This window comes from Schistocerca gregaria, unplaced genomic scaffold (genome assembly GCF_023897955.1).
Source record: "Schistocerca gregaria isolate iqSchGreg1 unplaced genomic scaffold, iqSchGreg1.2 ptg000240l, whole genome shotgun sequence".
In the NCBI taxonomy this organism is placed as follows: domain Eukaryota; kingdom Metazoa; phylum Arthropoda; class Insecta; order Orthoptera; family Acrididae; genus Schistocerca; species Schistocerca gregaria.
This window is the reverse complement of record NW_026061752.1, coordinates 1,770,415-1,790,611: the sequence shown is the minus strand read 5'-3', so window position 1 is coordinate 1,790,611 and position 20,197 is coordinate 1,770,415. Positions and strand designations below refer to the sequence as shown.

Genomic DNA, 20,197 nt, shown 5'->3' with positions numbered 1-20,197 from the left:
TCTAGCAAATGAACAATAAAGCATAATTATTAAAATCAAAACCATAAAAACAAAAAAATTTGAATGATATGAACTTAAATAAACTGAACCTCTAGCAGTGATTATTAAAGAACAAATCCAAAAACTAAGTAAAATTAAACTAAAAGAAAAATAATCAATACCAAAATAATATCTAATTATATTCAAATCAGCATATGAATAAACACAAATTATAAAAACAAAACCCGACAGAAACATTAAAGAATGAACCAACCATCAACAATTATTTAATAAACAAAGAGGGATCAAAAAAATAGTTATAAATAAATACTTTAACATAAAGATAAACCAAAAGAATTTAAAAAATCATTACCATGAGAACGAATTATTGAAACTAAAATAGAAAGACCTAAAGCACCCTCACAAACAGAAAAAACTAAAAAAATAACAGGAAAAAAATAATCATAATCAAACTCAATAAGAAAAACAATAACTAACATAAATAAAGAAAGAACAATATATTCTAATCTCAAAAGAACCATTAATAAATGTTTACGTTTAGAAGAAAAAACATAAACACCAGCAAAATAAATCAATAAAGAAGTAAAAATAGAGAATATAAACATTAGTTTTAATAGTTTAAAAAAAACGCCGGTCTTGTAAACCGGAAATAAGTCCAGCCCCCACTTTTAAAACTTCAGAGGTGGAAAAGCTTCCATCATCGGTCCCCAAAACCGGTATTTTAAATAAACTAACCCCTGAAATGATCAAAATAATAATTATATCATTATCAAATGTAATAAATATTAATTTTATTAAATTAAGACACCCAATATCAATAATGCTTTTTATTATCCTTCAAACCTTCCTAGTTGGATTAATAACAGGAACAATAATAGAAAGATATTGATTATCATATATTTTATTTTTAACATTTCTTGGTGGTATACTAGTATTATTTATTTACATTACAAGAATTGCATCAAATGAAATATTTCAGCCTAAATCAATCACTATAATTATTACATTAATAATGTGAGTATTTATCATATTAATATTAATTATTCTAGATATATCTATATTTATAGACTTTTTCAAAAACACCGAAACTATAAATATTGATAATTCAATCAATTATCAAGAAATAACAATATCTTTAGAAAAATTATATAATAGACCAACATTCATTATTACAATAATAATAATAATTTATTTATTTTTAGCACTACTAGCAGTTGTTAAAATCACCAATATTAATCAGGGACCTATTCGTAAAATAAGATAATTACTAATGAATAAACACTTACGATTAAGACATCCTTTAATTAAAATTATTAATAACTCTTTAATTGACTTAACTGCCCCAACAAATATTTCATTTTGATGAAATTTTGGATCCCTATTAGGGTTATGTTTGGTAATTCAAATTGTAACTGGACTATTTTTAGCTATACATTATACATCAAATATTGAAATAGCATTCAGTAGTGTAGTACACATCTGCCGAGACGTAAATAATGGTTGAATTATCCGAACCTTACACGCAAATGGAGCATATATATTTTTTATTTGTATTTACTTACATGTAGGACGGGGAATTTACTATGGACCTTATATATATATATACATACCTGAATAATTGGTACAGTGATTTTATTTTTAGTTATAGCAACTGCATTTATAGGATATGTCTTACCCTGAGGCCAAATATCTTTTTGAGGTGCAACAGTAATTACTAATTTATTATCAGCAATCCCATACTTAGGAACAGATTTAGTCCAATGAGTATGAGGAGGATTCGCTGTTGATAATGCAACATTAAATCGATTCTTCACATTCCATTTTGTATTACCATTTATTATTGCTGCTATAGAAGCAATTCATTTATTTTTTCTTCACCAAACAGGATCTAATAATCCTCTTGGACTAAATGGAGATTTTGAAAAAATTCCATTCCATCCATACTTTACCTTTAAGGATTCTATTACATTTGTAATAATAACATCATTATTAATTATACTATGTTTAATTAATCCTTACCTATTAGGAGATCCAGATAACTTTGTACCTGCCAACCCATTAGTAACACCAGTTCACATTCAACCAGAATGATATTTCCTATTTGCATATGCAATTCTACGATCTATCCCTAATAAGTTAGGAGGTGTTATTGCATTATTTTTATCAATTAGAATCTTAATAATTTTACCATTTTATAATAAAACACCATTCCGAGGCATTCAATTTTACCCTATTAATCAAATTTTATTCTGAATTATAGTAGTTGTTGTATGCTTACTAACGTGAATTGGTAAACGACCTGTTGAAGAACCTTATATTATAACAGGTCAAATCTTAACAATTATTTACTTCACATATTTCTTAATTAATGTCCATGTCGCAAACGCACGAGATAAATTAATTAAGGAATAAAGTTAATTAGCTTAGGAAAAGCATATGTTTTGAAAACATAAAATTAGAAGTTTAACTCTTCTATTAACTTTTCTCAAAAAATTTCTATAAACAAATGAGATAAATAAAATCTTTAAACCAACAAAGATAATAAAAAAATTCAAAGATAAAGGTAAAACACTTTTTCAAGCTAAGTACATTAATTTATCATAACGGAACCGTGGTAATGTTCCACGAACCCAAATAAAACCAAAAGATATAATAGCAAGCTTAATAAAAAATATAAAAGAATAAAAATCACCGCCCAAAAAAATTAAAGCCAATAACATTCTTATGAAGACAATTCTAGTATATTCAGCTAAAAAAATTAAAGTAAAACCACCCGCACCATACTCAATATTAAATCCTGAAACTAACTCAGATTCCCCTTCAGCAAAATCAAAAGGAGTACGATTAGTTTCAGCTAAGCAAGAAGCAAAACAAGCTAAAGCTAAAGGAAAAGAAATAATAATAAATCAACAATAAAGCTGATAGTTTATAAAATCAAACATATTAAAACTACCAATTAAAATAATTAAAGACAATAAAATTAAAGCTAAACTAACTTCATAAGAAATTGTTTGAGCAACAGAACGAAGAGAACCTAATAATGAATAATTTGAATTAGAAGATCAACCAGCAATTATAACAGTATAAACACCTAATCTAGCACAACATAAAAAAAATAAAAATCCATAAGAAAAAGAACACATATAAGTTAAATAAGGAAAAATTACTCAAACGGCTAAAGAAATCATTAAATTAAAAACAGGGGAAAAATAATAAAGTAGGTAATTAGATATAATAGGAATTGTCTGCTCCTTACAAATTAACTTAATAGCATCTCTAAATGGCTGAGGAATTCCAACAAAACCTACCTTATTTGGACCCTTTCGAATCTGAATATAACCTAAAACCTTACGCTCTAATAAAGTTAAAAAGGAACACTAATTAAAACACAAATAACCAATAAAAGAAAATTCAAAATAAATATAAATAAATCATAAAGTATCAATACTATTTGTAGAAAAAATCTACATAAATGAATTCTAAATTCAACACATTAATCTGTCAAAATAGTAAATAAATTAATATTAATCAATATAACAAAAAATATTTTAACCATATGGTCCTTTAGTACTAATATGGATTAACAATCTTAGGATAGAAACCGACCTGGCTCACGCCGGTCTGAACTCAGATCATGTAAGAATTTAAAGGTCGAACAGACCTAATCATTGGGCTCCTGCACCCAAAATTTTTCATAATCCAACATCGAGGTCGCAATCTACTTTGTCGATATGAGCTCTCAAAAACAATTACGCTGTTATCCCTAAGGTAACTTAATCTTATGATCATAAATTATGGATCAAAATAACAAACATAAATAAATGATATAATAATGAAGAGTTCATGTCACCCCAACAAAACATCATCATTAAATATAGAAAGACAAACAAAAAACTATATAAAAGTAAAATGTCAAGCTCTATAGGGTCTTCTCGTCCTAAAGAAGAATTTAAGCCTTTTGACTCAAAAGTTAAATTCAAAAATTTATTAAGAGACAGTTGATTTCTCGTCAAGCCATTCATTCCAGCCACTAATTAAGAGACTAATGATTATGCTACCTTTGCACGGTCAAAATACCGCGGCTCTTTAAAAATACGCTCAGTGAGCAGGCCAGACCTCAAAATATAAACAAGAGGACATGTTTTTGATAAACAGGCGGAAATCAATTTTGCCTAGTTCCTTATAATAAGTTCACAAGGTAAAAATTTCATACAAATAAATATACTAATTCTATCATTATTACAAAAATTTTAAAATTAAATTAATAATCTTAATAAAAAACCAAAAATATTTATAAAATCAAAATAAAAAATAATGAACTAAAACGTAATCTTAAAGATAGCTGGTTTAAAGCTTACTATTATATTTCTATAAAATAAATTATAGGTTATTAACTTCAAAGCTTATCCCTTAAAGAATAAATAAGTTAATATTTTTACTTAAAAAATTAAATAAAAACAAATAACTTTAAAAAATTAAATTTTTTCTTAAGAAACTAGATATCTTGGGAAACGATTAACATCTCATTTCTATAAATAATTTAATAATAATTATGATACATTAACTATAAATTATTTATAAATCAACCCAAATCGAGACAAGTAAAATAAATACTAAAATTTTGATAAACCCTGATACAAAAGGTACAATAAATAAAATCTACTTAAAAAAATTTAAAATAATATTTCATAAAACACTTACATTACCAATAAACTATAATTTAAAAAATCAATTCTATAAAATATAATAAGACAAAAATACAATATAATTATTTATATTAAATAATTAAATAAACAAAAAATAAATATAATAAAATAAATAATCAAGATATCCTGATTTGCACAGAAAAATTTTCAGTGTAAATGAAACACTTTACTAATAAGTTATATCTTGAAACTCTTCCTAGATACACTTTCCAGTACATCTACTATGTTACGACTTATCTCATCTAAATTGAAGCTACTTTAAAATAAAATAGAATAATCAATAATGAGAGCGACGGGCGATGTGTACACATCTCAGAGCCAATATCAGTTAAATTAAATAAATTAAATTACTATCAAATCCACCTTCATTAACAGTATTTCACTATCAAATCCGTTATAAACAAAAATCTATTGTAACCCACCTCCTCTTAACTATAAGCTGCACCTTGACCTGAAATATTTTATAATTATAAATCTTGAGAATTATAACTCTAAAAAGATTCTCTGATAACGGAGATATACAAACAAATAAATTAAGTAGAGTAAATCGTGTATTATCAATCATGGGGTAGGTTCCTCTGAATGGAATGAGATACCGCCAAATTCTTTGGGTTTAAAGACCTTAACTAATAGTACCCTGGTAAATATAATTAACATTTAAAATAATAGGGTATCTAATCCTAGTTTATTATTTAAATTTCACAGATTCATAAAAAGGGCCACAAATAAATTTTAACATTTCACCTTACAAATTTATATTTCAACCCTAATAATATAAACAACTGTTTTAACCAATAATATTCACTTGTATCAATCGTATAACCGCGGCTGCTGGCACGAATTATGCCAATACTAAATCAATTGCTAAATCCAAAATCACTTGATAATTAAATCAAATTACTGCAAAAAGAACATTTAGTCTAACAAAACTTACATATAATACAAAGAAAAAGTGAATAAACAAGCAAGAATAAAACTTTTAAAAATAAAAAATAAGAAAATTTTAAATCTATTAATTCAGGAAAAAATAAAAGATTCAAATATTTAAAGAAAAAAAAAGAAAAAAACCACAAACATTAACAAAAAAAAAAGAAACGCCCCTATGTATGACCACAACAACTTCTCTATTATATATAATTAAAGATTAATATGGAACATGTATAGCAATAAATGTATTATATTCTTTCTTATTTAATCTTTCTTTTCACTAATAAATAAAGAAAGATTAAATAATATAATAAATATATTTTATACAATTATGTAATTTAATATAATATGTTATTAATATGAATTCTTTTTTTATATTAAGTTAACTTTCATATATATTAGTTAAATAATCTAATTATAGATAATTTACATAATTATATTTTTATAATTAATATAATTATTTATATTAATTATAATATTTTATATTTAAATTAATAATTTTATTTATTATATCCAATTATAATAATATTAAATATTAAATTACATATTATTATATATATTATATTATAATAACCTATTTTAAGCTAAAAACATAAGTAGCTATAATCCTAGGTAAATAATTGCATTAAAATAATCAATTGATAATGGTAAGATGAACTTATAATACTTTAATTTCAATTAAATGTAATATATTAATATAAATTATTTATTATATATATATATATATATATATAAAATAAAATGAGCAGGATAAATTAATCCTAATTAAACAAAATAATACATAAAAGAATTTCAAAAAAAAACTTTCGATTTATATATTAAATAAATGAAGTGCCTGATTAAAGGGTTACCTTGAGAGGGTAAATAAAGTAAATAAAATTACCTTAATTAAAATTACATAAGATAGAATTAAACTACCTCCTTTAGTATCAAAAACTAACGTGCATCATACACCTTAATGTAAAAAGGTAAGCTAAACAAGCTAATGGGTTCATACCCCATTTATAGAGGTATCAATCCTCTCCTTTTTAATGACCAACAACTCTACAAAACTTCTCTTCCTATCAACATTAATGATAGGAACGATCCTGTCCATTTCATCAAATTCCTGATTTGGGGTTTGAATAGGACTTGAGATCAACTTACTTTCATTTATTCTGCTCCTAACAAGAAATAAAAATATAATAATAAATGAATCATCAATTAAATATTTTATTGTCCAAGCAATAGCATCGACAATATTATTATTTTCAATTTTGCTGATTCAAATAAAATATCCCATGGGATGGGAAACAGAATTTATCCCATCAATAATAATTAGATCTAGACTATTATTAAAGATTGGAGCTGCACCTTTCCATTTCTGATTTCCAGAAGTTATAGGAGCATCAAGATGAAATAATTGTTTAACATTAATAACATGACAAAAAATCGCCCCAATAATGGTCTTATCTTATTGTATTCAATTAAGAACTTTTATTTGAACAATTATTATCTTAAGAATTATTATTGGGGCAATAGGAGGTTTAAATCAAACATCCTTACGACAACTTTTAGCATATTCATCAATCAGACATCTAGGTTGAATAATTAGATCATTAACAGTCAGAGAAAACATCTGAGAACTATACTTCATTATTTACTCACTATTAAGATTAATTATAGTTTTATTATTTAAGCAAATAAATTTATTTTTCATAAATCAAATTTATTCAGCCAGAAATATAAAAACCGAAATTAAATTCATAATATTCTTATCTTTATTATCTTTAGGTGGACTACCACCATTCCTTGGATTCTTACCAAATTAATTGTAATACAATCATTAATAGAAAACAATATAACAACTATTATAACTATTATAGTTGTATTAACTACAATTACACTCTACTACTATATACGTATTAGATTCTCAGCTCTAATTATATCATACACAGAAAATTCGTGATCTATAAAGATAAAGTCCCAAAAATCAAGAATCATTCTTCCTATAACAGTAATAATTTCAACAATAGGATTGATTTCAACATCAACCTTAATTTCATTATACTAAGGACTTAAGTTAATCAAACTAATAACTTTCAAAGTTATAATTAAAAGAATAATCTTTTAGGCCTTAGTAAAATTTTACACCTCTAGAATTTCAGTCTCGAATCATAATTGAATATAAGACCTAAATATGATAAGAGAGAAAACATCTCATAAGTAGATTTACAGTCTATCACCTAAAATTCAACCATCTTACCGCAAAAATGATTATTCTCAACAAACCATAAGGACATTGGTACTTTATACTTCATATTTGGAGCATGAGCAGGAATAGTAGGAACATCAATAAGAATACTTATTCGTGCTGAACTTGGCCAACCCGGATCTCTAATTGGGGATGACCAGATTTATAATGTTATTATTACAGCTCACGCATTCGTAATAATTTTCTTTATAGTAATACCTATTATAATTGGTGGATTTGGTAATTGACTTGTTCCACTAATAATTGGTGCACCAGATATAGCATTTCCACGAATAAATAATATAAGTTTTTGATTACTACCACCTTCACTAACCCTTCTTCTTACATCTTCTATAGTAGATAATGGTGCTGGTACAGGATGAACAGTTTACCCTCCTCTAGCAGGAGCTATTGCACACGGGGTGCATCTGTAGATCTAGCTATTTTTTCACTGCACTTAGCAGGTTATCATCTATTCTTGGTGCAGTGAATTTCATTACAACAGCAATTAATATACGATCAGAAAGTATAACTTTAGATCAAACACCTTTATTTGTATGATCTGTAGCTATTACAGCATTACTTCTCCTTCTTTCACTTCCAGTTTTAGCAGGAGCTATTACTATATTATTAACAGATCGAAATTTAAATACATCATTCTTTGACCCTGCAGGAGGGGGTGACCCAATTCTATATCAACATCTATTTTGATTCTTTGGACACCCAGAAGTTTATATTTTAATTCTACCAGGGTTCGGAATTATTTCACATATTGTATTTCAAGAAAGAGGAAAAATTGAATCATTTGGAACATTAGGTATAATTTATGCTATACTATCAATTGGACTAATAGGATTTATTGTATGAGCACATCATATATTTACAGTAGGAATGGATGTTGACACACGAGCATATTTTACATCAGCAACAATAATTATTGCTGTACCTACAGGAATTAAGGTATTTAGATGATTAGCTACATTATATGGAACTAAATTCAAGTTCAATCCACCATTATTATGAGCTCTAGGATTTATTTTCCTATTTACAATTGGTGGATTAACAGGATTAGTATTAGCAAATTCATCACTTGATATTGTATTACATGATACATATTATGTAGTAGCCCACTTTCATTATGTATTATCTATAGGAGCAGTATTTGCAATTATAGGAGGTGTCATTCAATGATATCCACTATTTACAGGATTAACTATAAATAATACATGATTAAAAATCCAATTTACAATTATATTCATTGGAGTAAATTTAACATTCTTTCCTCAACACTTCCTAGGATTAGCAGGAATACCTCGACGATACTCTGACTACCCAGACGCATATACATCATGAAACGTAGTATCAAGAATTGGGTCTACAATTTCTATTGTAGGAATCATTATATTCATTGTAATTATATGAGAAAGAATGATTACAAACCGAGCAATTATATTTAGAGCTAACATAAGAAGATCAACAGAATGACTACAAAATAACCCTCCTGCAGAACATAGTTACTCAGAATTACCATTAATCTCTAGATTCTAATATGGCAGATTAGTGCAGTAGATTTAAGCTCTACAAATAAAGGTTTGACCTTTTATTAGAAAATATTTATTAATGGCAACATGATCAAATTTATCTCTTCAAGATGGAGCTTCACCATTAATGGAGCAATTATCATTCTTTCATGATCATACTATGGCCGTATTATTATTAATTACAGTAATTGTAGGTTATGCCCTAAGTTATATATTATTTATTGCCTATACTAACCGTAATATACTTCATGGACATTTAATTGAAACAATCTGAACAGCTTTACCAGCAATTGCATTAATTTTTATTGCCCTTCCATCATTACGACTATTATATTTACTTGATGATTCAGTAGATGCAATAATTACAATTAAAACCATTGGACGACAATGATATTGAAGATATGAATATTCAGACTTCATAGACGTAGAATTTGACACTTATATAACACCAGAACAAGACCTAGAAAATGATGGATTCCGACTACTAGATGTAGATAACCGAACAATCCTACCAATAAATACAGAAGTACGAGTATTAACAAGAGCATCAGATGTTCTACACTCATGAGCAGTTCCTGCATTAGGGGTTAAAATTGATGCAACGCCAGGTCGGTTAAATCAAGGAACATTCACAATAAATCGACCTGGATTATTCTTTGGACAATGCTCAGAAATCTGTGGAGCAAACCACAGATTTATACCAATTGTAATTGAAAGAACTTCAGTAAATTTATTTATTAAGTGATTATCTAAGATAATTTAAGGAGTTAGTTAAAATAAATAACATTAGAGTGTCAATCTAAAGTAACTAAAAAAATTAGTACACCTTGAAATTCATCAGATGACTGAAAGTAAGTAATGGTCTCTTAAACCAAATAATAGTAAATTAACGACTACTTCTGATGGGGAAATTATATCCAAATCCCTCAAATATCCCCTCTTATATGATTCTCACTATTCATTATATTTTCAGCTACATTAATCTTGTTTAATCAAATAAACTTCTTCTCATTTAAACCTAACCTTATTAAAAGAGCAGAAAAAGGAACAATTGAAATAAAAAACTTAAATTGAAAATGATAACAAATCTATTCTCAACATTTGACCCATCAACTAACATCTTTAATTTATCATTAAATTGAACTAGAACATTTCTAGGACTATTATTAATCCCATCACTATTTTGACTTACACCATCACGAATTAACATTATCTGAAATAAACTAAATTTAACCTTACATAATGAATTTAAAACACTTCTTGGACCAAAATCATTTAATGGAACAACATTCATTTTCATCTCAATTTTTATTATAATATTATTTAACAATTTCATAGGATTATTCCCTTATATTTTTACTAGAACAAGACATTTAGCATTAACATTTGCAATTGCCCTACCTATATGGCTAAGATTTATATTATTTGGATGAATTAACCATACTAATCATATATTTACACACCTTGTACCACAAGGTACACCGCCTGCATTAATATCATTTATAGTACTAATTGAAACAATTAGTAATGTTATTCGACCAGGTACATTAGCAGTACGGTTGGCAGCAAATATAATTGCAGGACACTTATTATTAACCTTATTAGGAAACACAGGACCATCTATAGCAATAAACTTAATCTCATTACTAATTATTGGACAAATACTTCTATTAATTCTAGAATCAGCAGTAGCAATAATTCAAGCCTATGTTTTCTCAATTCTAAGAACTCTATATTCTAGAGAAGTATATTAAACCTATGTTAACAACTCACTCAAACCACCCATTCCACTTAGTAGACTATAGACCTTGACCATTAACAGGAGCAATTGGAGCAATAGTCCTAGTATCAGGACTAGCAAAATGATTCCACCTATTTAATATTAACTTATTCATAATTGGATTTGGAATTACCCTACTAACTATAATTCAATGATGACGAGATGTAGTACGAGAAGGAACATATCAAGGATTACATACAGGATTTGTATCAATTGGATTACGATGAGGAATAATTTTATTTATTGCATCAGAGGTATTATTTTTCGTTTCTTTTTTTTGAGCATTCTTTAGAAGAAGATTAGCACCAACAATTGAACTAGGAATACTATGACCTCCAATAGGAATTCAACCCTTTAACCCTATACAAATTCCATTACTTAATACAGCTATTCTTTTAGCATCAGGAGTAACAGTAACTTGAGCACATCATAGTTTAATGGAATCTAATCATACTCAAGCACTACAAGGATTATTCTTCACAGTGTTATTAGGACTATACTTTACAATACTTCAAGCATATGAATACTGAGAAGCACCTTTTACCATTGCAGATGCAGTTTATGGATCAACATTCTTTGTTGCAACAGGATTCCATGGTTTACACGTAATTATTGGAACAATCTTTTTATCAACATGTCTACTTCGACACTCAATAAATCAATTTTCACCAAGACATCACTTTGGATTTGAAGCAGCAGCATGATACTGACACTTCGTAGATGTAGTATGATTATTCTTATATATCTCTATTTATTGATGAGGTAGATAATTGTTTTTCTAGTATAAATAGTACATTTGACTTCCAATCAGAAAGCTTGATATAAATCAAGAAAAACAATTCTAATTCTATCAACAAGAGTTTTCATTAGATTTATTATTCCAATAATTGTTATAATCCTGGCAACAACACTATCAAAAAAATTAATTAATGATCGAGAAAAAAGATCACCATTTGAATGTGGGTTTGATCCAAAAAGATCAGCACGAATACCATTCTCAATACGATTCTTCCTAATCGCAGTAATCTTTTTAATTTTTGATGTAGAAATTGCACTAATTCTACCAATTGTAATTATTTTTAAAACTTCAGACATTATAATCTGAACAGTATCAACAATATTTTTTATTCTAGTTCTATTAGGAGGACTATACCATGAATGAAACCAAGGAGCATTACAATGAGCAGAATGAAGGGTTGTAGTTAAATATAACATTTGGGTTGCATTCAAAAAGTATTGATATTATCAATCAACCTTAAATAGAATAAGAAGCGAAATATTGCAGTCAGTTTCGACCTGGAAGATTGGTATGTACTACCCTTATTCTTATTAATTGAAGCCAAAAAGAGGCGTATTACTGTTAATAATATAATTGAACTATAATAGTTCCAATTAAGGAAATGTAAAGCCAATATGAAAGCTGCTAACTTTTTATATTAGCGGTTAAACTCCGTTAACATTTCTAAAATTTATATAGTTTAAATAAAACATTACATTTTCACTGTAAAAATAATATATCTATATTTATAAATACTTAAAAGTAAAAATACTTCCTTAACATCTTCAGTGTCACGCTCTAATTATAAGCTATTTAAGTAAACGAAAAACTATATTACCAAAATAAATATTCAAAAAATAAAAGTTAAAAGATAAATCTTGAAATTAGAATCATATCAACCTTGAATATAACCAATTAAATAAATAAATAATCTATATAATCCTTGACCACCAAGTAATTCGCCTCAACCATAATCAAATGACTTAGATGAATAATAACCTATTTTTAAAGGAATATATCTAATAAACTTAGTTGAAAGAAAAGGTATAAATCATATAGAACCAGCAAATCTAACAAAAGAAAGTATACTTAAAGAAAATAAATTATGAGAAAAATCAAAATTAGAAATAAGATAACCTAAATAAGCACCTAAAATAACAACTGTAATAGTTAAAAACTTTAAATAATAAGGTAAAGCAATCACATGAGGAATAGGAAAAATTAATCAAGATAAAAGACTACCACCAAAAACAGCAACAAACAATAGACCAATTATTCCAAATGAAATATAATAACCCTTATCATCAAAAGAAAATCTAGAATAAAAATTATTATCACCAGATATTGAATAATAAAACAAACGAAAAGAATAAGAAGCAGTTAAACCAGTAGAAAAAAAATAAAGAAAAAAAATTAAACAATTAATTCATCTTAAACAAACCATCTCAAGAATTAAATCCTTTGAATAAAATCCCGCTAAAAAAGGTATTCCACACAAAGATAAACTAGAAACATTAAAACAAACTGAAGTTAAAGGTATGAAATTAACAATTGATCCTATAAAACGAATATCCTGAGAATCCTTCAAATTATGAATTATTGAACCTGCACATATAAATAATAATGCCTTAAATAAAGCATGAGCCAATAAATGAAAAAATGCAAGCTTTGGATAACCTATAGCCAAAATTCTTATTATTAAACCAAGTTGTCTTATAGTAGAAAGAGCAATAATCCTCTTTAAATCAAACTCAAAATTAGCGCCCAATCCAGCCATAAATATAGATATACAACCAATTAAAAGTAAAAATCAACCACAATTATAAGTATCCAATATTGGTCTAAAACGAATTAATAAATAAACACCAGCAGTAACAAGAGTAGAAGAATGAACTAAAGCAGAAACAGGAGTAGGAGCTGCTATAGCAGCAGGAAGTCATGAAGAGAAAGGAATCTGAGCTCTCTTAGTTATAGCTGCTAAAACAATTATTATAGTAATGAGCTTTATTTCAAAAGAATTAGAAATAAAATCATAATAATAAATATAATTTCAACCACCAAAATTTAACATTCATGCAATAGAAATTAAAATAGCAACATCACCAATACGATTAGAAAGTGCAGTTAATATACCAGCACTATAAGATTTTACATTTTGATAATAAATAACTAAACAATAAGAAACTAAACCTAAACCATCTCAACCTAATAAAATTCTAATTAAATTAGGACTAATAATTAAAAAACCTATAGAAAGAATAAATATTAAAACAATAATAATAAAACGATTTATATTCTTTTCACCAGATATATAATCCTCTCTATAATAAATAACCAAAGAAGAAATATATATAACAAAAGATATAAAAATAAGAGATATTGAATCCAAAATTAAAGTTATAACAACTATAGAACCATTTAAATTGAAAAGCTCTCACTCAACAAAAACTCTATAATCAATTATTAAATAATAAATACCTAAAATAAAAATTATAGTTCTCGAAATAAACAAAGAAAAAAAACTCAAAGAACAAATAGAAAATAAATTCACGGCCTAAGATGAAAAACTTCATATCATTGATTCCACAAAACAATATTTTTAATTAAAATACTTAAGCAAACTAAACAAAGAAATATTCACCCTTTAAACAGAGAATATTTAAAGGCAATCAATGTAAAAGTAAAAGATGATATTCACGAAAATAACCAAGAGAACAAGTATAAACACCAGAATAATAATTCCCATGCTGAGAATAAGAATATATATACAAAGTATAAACAGCTCTAAAAAAAAGATAAAAAAATCAAAGCAAAGAATCTAAAAGAAGATCAAGATATAATTCTATTTAATAATCTAATTTCACCTACCAAATTTAAAGAAGGAGGAGCAGCCATATTTGATGATCTTAAAAGAAATCATCATAAAGCCATTCCTGGCATCAAATTAATTATACCCTTGTTAATTAATAATCTTCGTCTACCTAAACGTTCATAAATAATATTAGATAAACAAAATAAACCAGAAGAACATAAACCATGACCAACCATTAGAGAAAGAGAACCTACACAACCTCATCAATTCATAGTCATCAATCCACCAATAACCATTCTTATATGAGCAACAGAAGAATATGCAATTAAAGACTTTAAATCAACCTGACGAAAACAAATAAATCTTACAATAACACCCCCAGATAAACCTAAAGACAATCAAAAATAATTAAACTTTAAACCCAAATAAGAAATAACCTTTATAACACGAAAAATACCATAACCACCTAACTTTAATAAAACACCAGCAAGAATTATTCTACCTGAAATAGGGGCCTCTACATGAGCCTTAGGAAGTCATAAATGAACCAAAAACATAGGTATCTTAACTAAAAAAGCCAAAATTATAAATACATAAAACATAAAATAATAAGAACCAAAATCAACCAATAAAGGAAAATATAAAGTATTAGAAAAATCATTAACCTTAAATAAAACTAATAATAAAGGTAATCTAGCAACCAAAGTATAAAAAATTAAATAAACACCAGCCTGCAAACGCTCAGGTTGATAACCCCAACCCAAAATTAAAAGTAAAGTAGGAACTAATCTAGCCTCAAAAAAAATATAAAAAGAAAGAAGACTTAATCTAGCAAATGAACAATAAAGCATAATTATTAAAATCAAAACCATAAAAACAAAAAAATTAGAATGATATGAACTTAAATAACCTGAACCTCTAGCAGTGATTATTAAAGAACAAATCCAAAAACTAAGTAAAATTAAACTAAAAGAAAAATAATCAATACCAAAATAATATCTATTCAAATCAGCATATGAATAAACACAAATTATAAAAACAAAACCCGACAGAAACATTAAAGAATGAACCAACCATCAACAATTATTTAATAAACAAAGAGGGATCAAAAAAATAGTTATAAATAAATACTTTAACATAAAGATAAACCAAAAGAATTAAAAAAATCATTACCATGAGAACGAATTATTGAAACTAAAATAGAAAGACCTAAAGCACCCTCACAAACAGAAAAAACTAAAAAAATAACAGGAAAAAAATAATCATAATCAAACTCAATAAGAAAAACAATAACTAACATAAATAAAGAAAGAACAATATATTCTAATCTCAAATGAACCATTAATAAATGTTTACGTTTAGAAGAAAAAACATAAACACCAGCAAAATAAATCAATAAAGAAGTAAAAATAGAGAATATAAACATTAGTTTTAATAGTTTAAAAAAAACGCCGGTCTTGTAAACCGGAAATAAGTCCAGCCCCCACTTTTAAAACTTCAGAGGTGGAAAAGCTTCCATCATCGGTCCCCAAAACCGGTATTTTAAATAAACTAACCCCTGAAATGATCAAAATAATAATTATATCATTATCAAATGTAATAAATATTAATTTTATTAAATTAAGACACCCAATATCAATAATGCTTTTTATTATCCTTCAAACCTTCCTAGTTGGATTAATAACAGGAACAATAATAGAAAGATATTGATTATCATATATTTTATTTTTAACATTTCTTGGTGGTATACTAGTATTATTTATTTACATTACAAGAATTGCATCAAATGAAATATTTCAGCCTAAATCAATCACTATAATTATTACATTAATAATGTGAGTATTTATCATATTAATATTAATTATTCTAGATATATCTATATTTATAGACTTTTTCAAAAACACCGAAACTATAAATATTGATAATTCAATCAATTATCAAGAAATAACAATATCTTTAGAAAAATTATATAATAGACCAACATTCATTATTACAATAATAATAATAATTTATTTATTTTTAGCACTACTAGCAGTTGTTAAAATCACCTATATTAATCAGGGACCTATTCGTAAAATAAGATAATTACTAATGAATAAACCCTTACGATTAAGACATCCTTTAATTAAAATTATTAATAACTCTTTAATTGACTTACCTGCCCCAACAAATATTTCATTTTGATGAAATTTTGGATCCCTATTAGGGTTATGTTTGGTAATTCAAATCGTAACTGGACTATTTTTAGCTATACATTATACATCGAATATTGAAATAGCATTCAGTAGTGTAGTACACATCTGCCGAGACGTAAATAATGGTTGAATTATCCGAACCTTACACGCAAATGGAGCATCTATATTTTTTATTTGTATTTACTTACATGTAGGACGGGGAATTTACTATGGATCTTATATATATATACATACCTGAATAATTGGTACAGTGATTTTATTTTTAGTTATAGCAACTGCATTTATAGGATATGTCTTACCCTGAGGCCAAATATCTTTTTGAGGTGCAACAGTAATTACTAATTTATTATCAGCAATCCCATACTTAGGAACAGATTTAGTCCAATGAGTATGAGGAGGATTCGCTGTTGATAATGCAACATTAAATCGATTCTTCACATTCCATTTTGTATTACCATTTATTATTGCTGCTATAGCAGCAATTCATTTATTTTTTCTTCACCAAACAGGATCTAATAATCCTCTTGGACTAAATGGAGATATTGAAAAAATTCCATTCCATCCATACTTTACCTTTAAGGATTCTATTACATTTGTAATAATAACATCATTATTAATTATACTATGTTTAATTAATCCTTACCTATTAGGAGATCCAGATAACTTTGTACCTGCCAACCCATTAGTAACACCAGTTCACATTCAACCAGAATGATATTTCCTATTTGCATATGCAATTCTACGATCTATCCCTAATTAGTTAGGAGGTGTTATTGCATTATTTTTATCAATTAGAACTTAATAATTTTACCATTTTATAATAAAACACCATTCCGAGGCATTCAATTTTACCCTATTAATCAAATTTTATTCTGAATTATAGTAGTTGTTGTATGCTTACTAACGTGAATTGGTAAACGACCTGTTGAAGAACCATATATTATAACAGGTCAAATCTTAACAATTATTTACTTCACATATTTCTTAATTAATGTCCATGTCGCAAACGCATGAGATAAATTAATTAAGGAATAAAGTTAATTAGCTTAGGAAAAGCATATGTTTTGAAAACATAAAATTAGAAGTTTAACTCTTCTATTAACTTTTCTCAAAAAATTTCACTAAACAAATGAGATAAATAAAATCTTTAAACCAACAAAGAAAACAAAAAAATTCAAAGATAAAGGTAAAAAACTTTTTCAAGCTAAGTACATTAATTTATCATAACGGAACCGTGGTAATGTTCCACGAACCCAAAAAAACCAAAAGATATAATAGCAAGCTTAATAAAAAGTATAAAAGAATAAAAATCACCGCCCAAAAAAATTAAAGCCAATAACATTCTTATGAAGACAATTCTAGTATATTCAGCTAAAAAAATTAAAGTAAAACCACCCGCACCATACTCAATATTAAATCCTGAAACTAACTCAGATTCCCCTTCAGCAAAATCAAAAGGAGTACGATTAGTTTCAGCTAAGCAAGAAGCAAAACAAGCTAAAGCTAAAGGAAAAGAAATAATAGTAAATCAACAATAAAGCTGATAGTTTATAAAATCAAACATATTAAAACTACCAATTAAAATAATTAAAGACAATAAAATTAAAGCTAAACTAACTTCATAAGAAATTGTTTGAGCAACAGAACGAAGAGAACCTAATAATGAATAATTTGAATTAGAAGATCAACCAGCAATTATAACAGTATAAACACCTAATCTAGTACAACATAAAAAAAATAAAAATCCATAAGAAAAAGAACACATATAAGTTAAATATGGAAAAATTACTCAAACGGCTAAAGAAATCATTAAATTAAAAACAGGGGAAAAATAATAAAGTAGGTAATTAGATATAATAGGAATTGGCTGCTCCTTACAAATTAACTTAATAGCATCTCTAAATGGCTGAGGAATTCCAACAAAACCTACCTTATTTGGACCCTTTCGAATCTGAATATAACCTAAAACCTTATGCTCTAATAAAGTTAAAAAGGCAACACTAATTAAAACACAAATAACCAATAAAAGAAATTTCAAAATAAATATAAATAAATCATAAAGTATCAATACTATTTGTAGAAAAAATCTACATAAATGAATTCTATATTCAACACATTAATCTGTCAAAATAGTAAATAAATTAATATTAATCAATATAACAAAAAATATTTTAACCATATGGTCCTTTCGTACTAATATGGATTAACAATCTTTGGATAGAAACCGACCTGGCTCACGCCGGTCTGAACTCAGATCATGTAAGAATTTAAAGGTCGAACAGACCTAATCATTGGGCTCCTGCACCCAAAATTTTTCTTAATCCAACATCGAGGTCGCAATCTGCTTTGTCGATATGAGCTCTCAAAAACAATTACGCTGTTATCCCTAAGGTAACTTAATCTTATGATCATAAATTATGGATCAAAATAACAAACATAAATAAATGATATAATAATGAAGAGTTTATCTATTCTTCATGTCACCCCAACAAAACATCATCATTAAATATAGAAAGACAAACAAAAAACTATATAAAAGTAAAATGTCAAGCTCTATAGGGTCTTCTCGTCCTAAAGAATATTTCTATAAAATAAATTATAGGTTATTAACTTCAAAGCTTATCCCTTAAAGAATAAATAAGTTAATATTTTTACTTAAAAAATTAAATAAAAACAATAACTATTATAGTTGTATTAACTACAATTACACTCTACTACTATATACGTATTAGATTCTCAGCTCTAATTATATCATACACAGAAAATTCGGGATCTATAAAGATAAAGTCCCAAAAATCAAGAATCATTCTTCCTATAACAGTAATAATTTCAACAATAGGATTGATTTCAACTATACATGATTAAAAATCATGATTAAAATTCATGCAATAGAAATTAAAATAGCAACATCACCAATACGATTAGAAAGTGCAGTTAATATACCAGCACTATAAGATTTTACATTTTGATAATAAATAACTAAACAATAACAATAACAATTGTTCCTTTTTCTGCTCTTTTAATAAGGTTAGGTTTAAATGAGAAGAAATTTATTTGATTAAACAAGATTAATGTAGCTGAAAATATAATGAATAGTGAGAATCATATAAGAGGGGATATTTGAGGGATTTGGATATAATTTCCCCATCAGAAGTAGTCGTTAATTTACTATTATTTGGTTTAAGAGACCATTACTTACTTTCAGTCATCTGATGAATTTCAAGG

General features: G+C 26.6%; 1 long non-coding RNA gene across 1 annotated transcript in view; it reads right to left on the bottom strand.

Annotated features, from left to right (window-relative positions):
• Positions 1-3,510: 3,510 nt before the first annotated feature.
• LOC126305058 (uncharacterized) overlaps positions 3,511-20,197 on the bottom strand; it is a 56,145-nt gene continuing 39,458 nt past the window's right edge. Inside the window, exon 2 of the long non-coding RNA XR_007553299.1 lies at positions 3,511-3,661. This is a non-coding gene — a long non-coding RNA (uncharacterized LOC126305058). The remainder of the gene's footprint in view (positions 3,662-20,197) is intronic.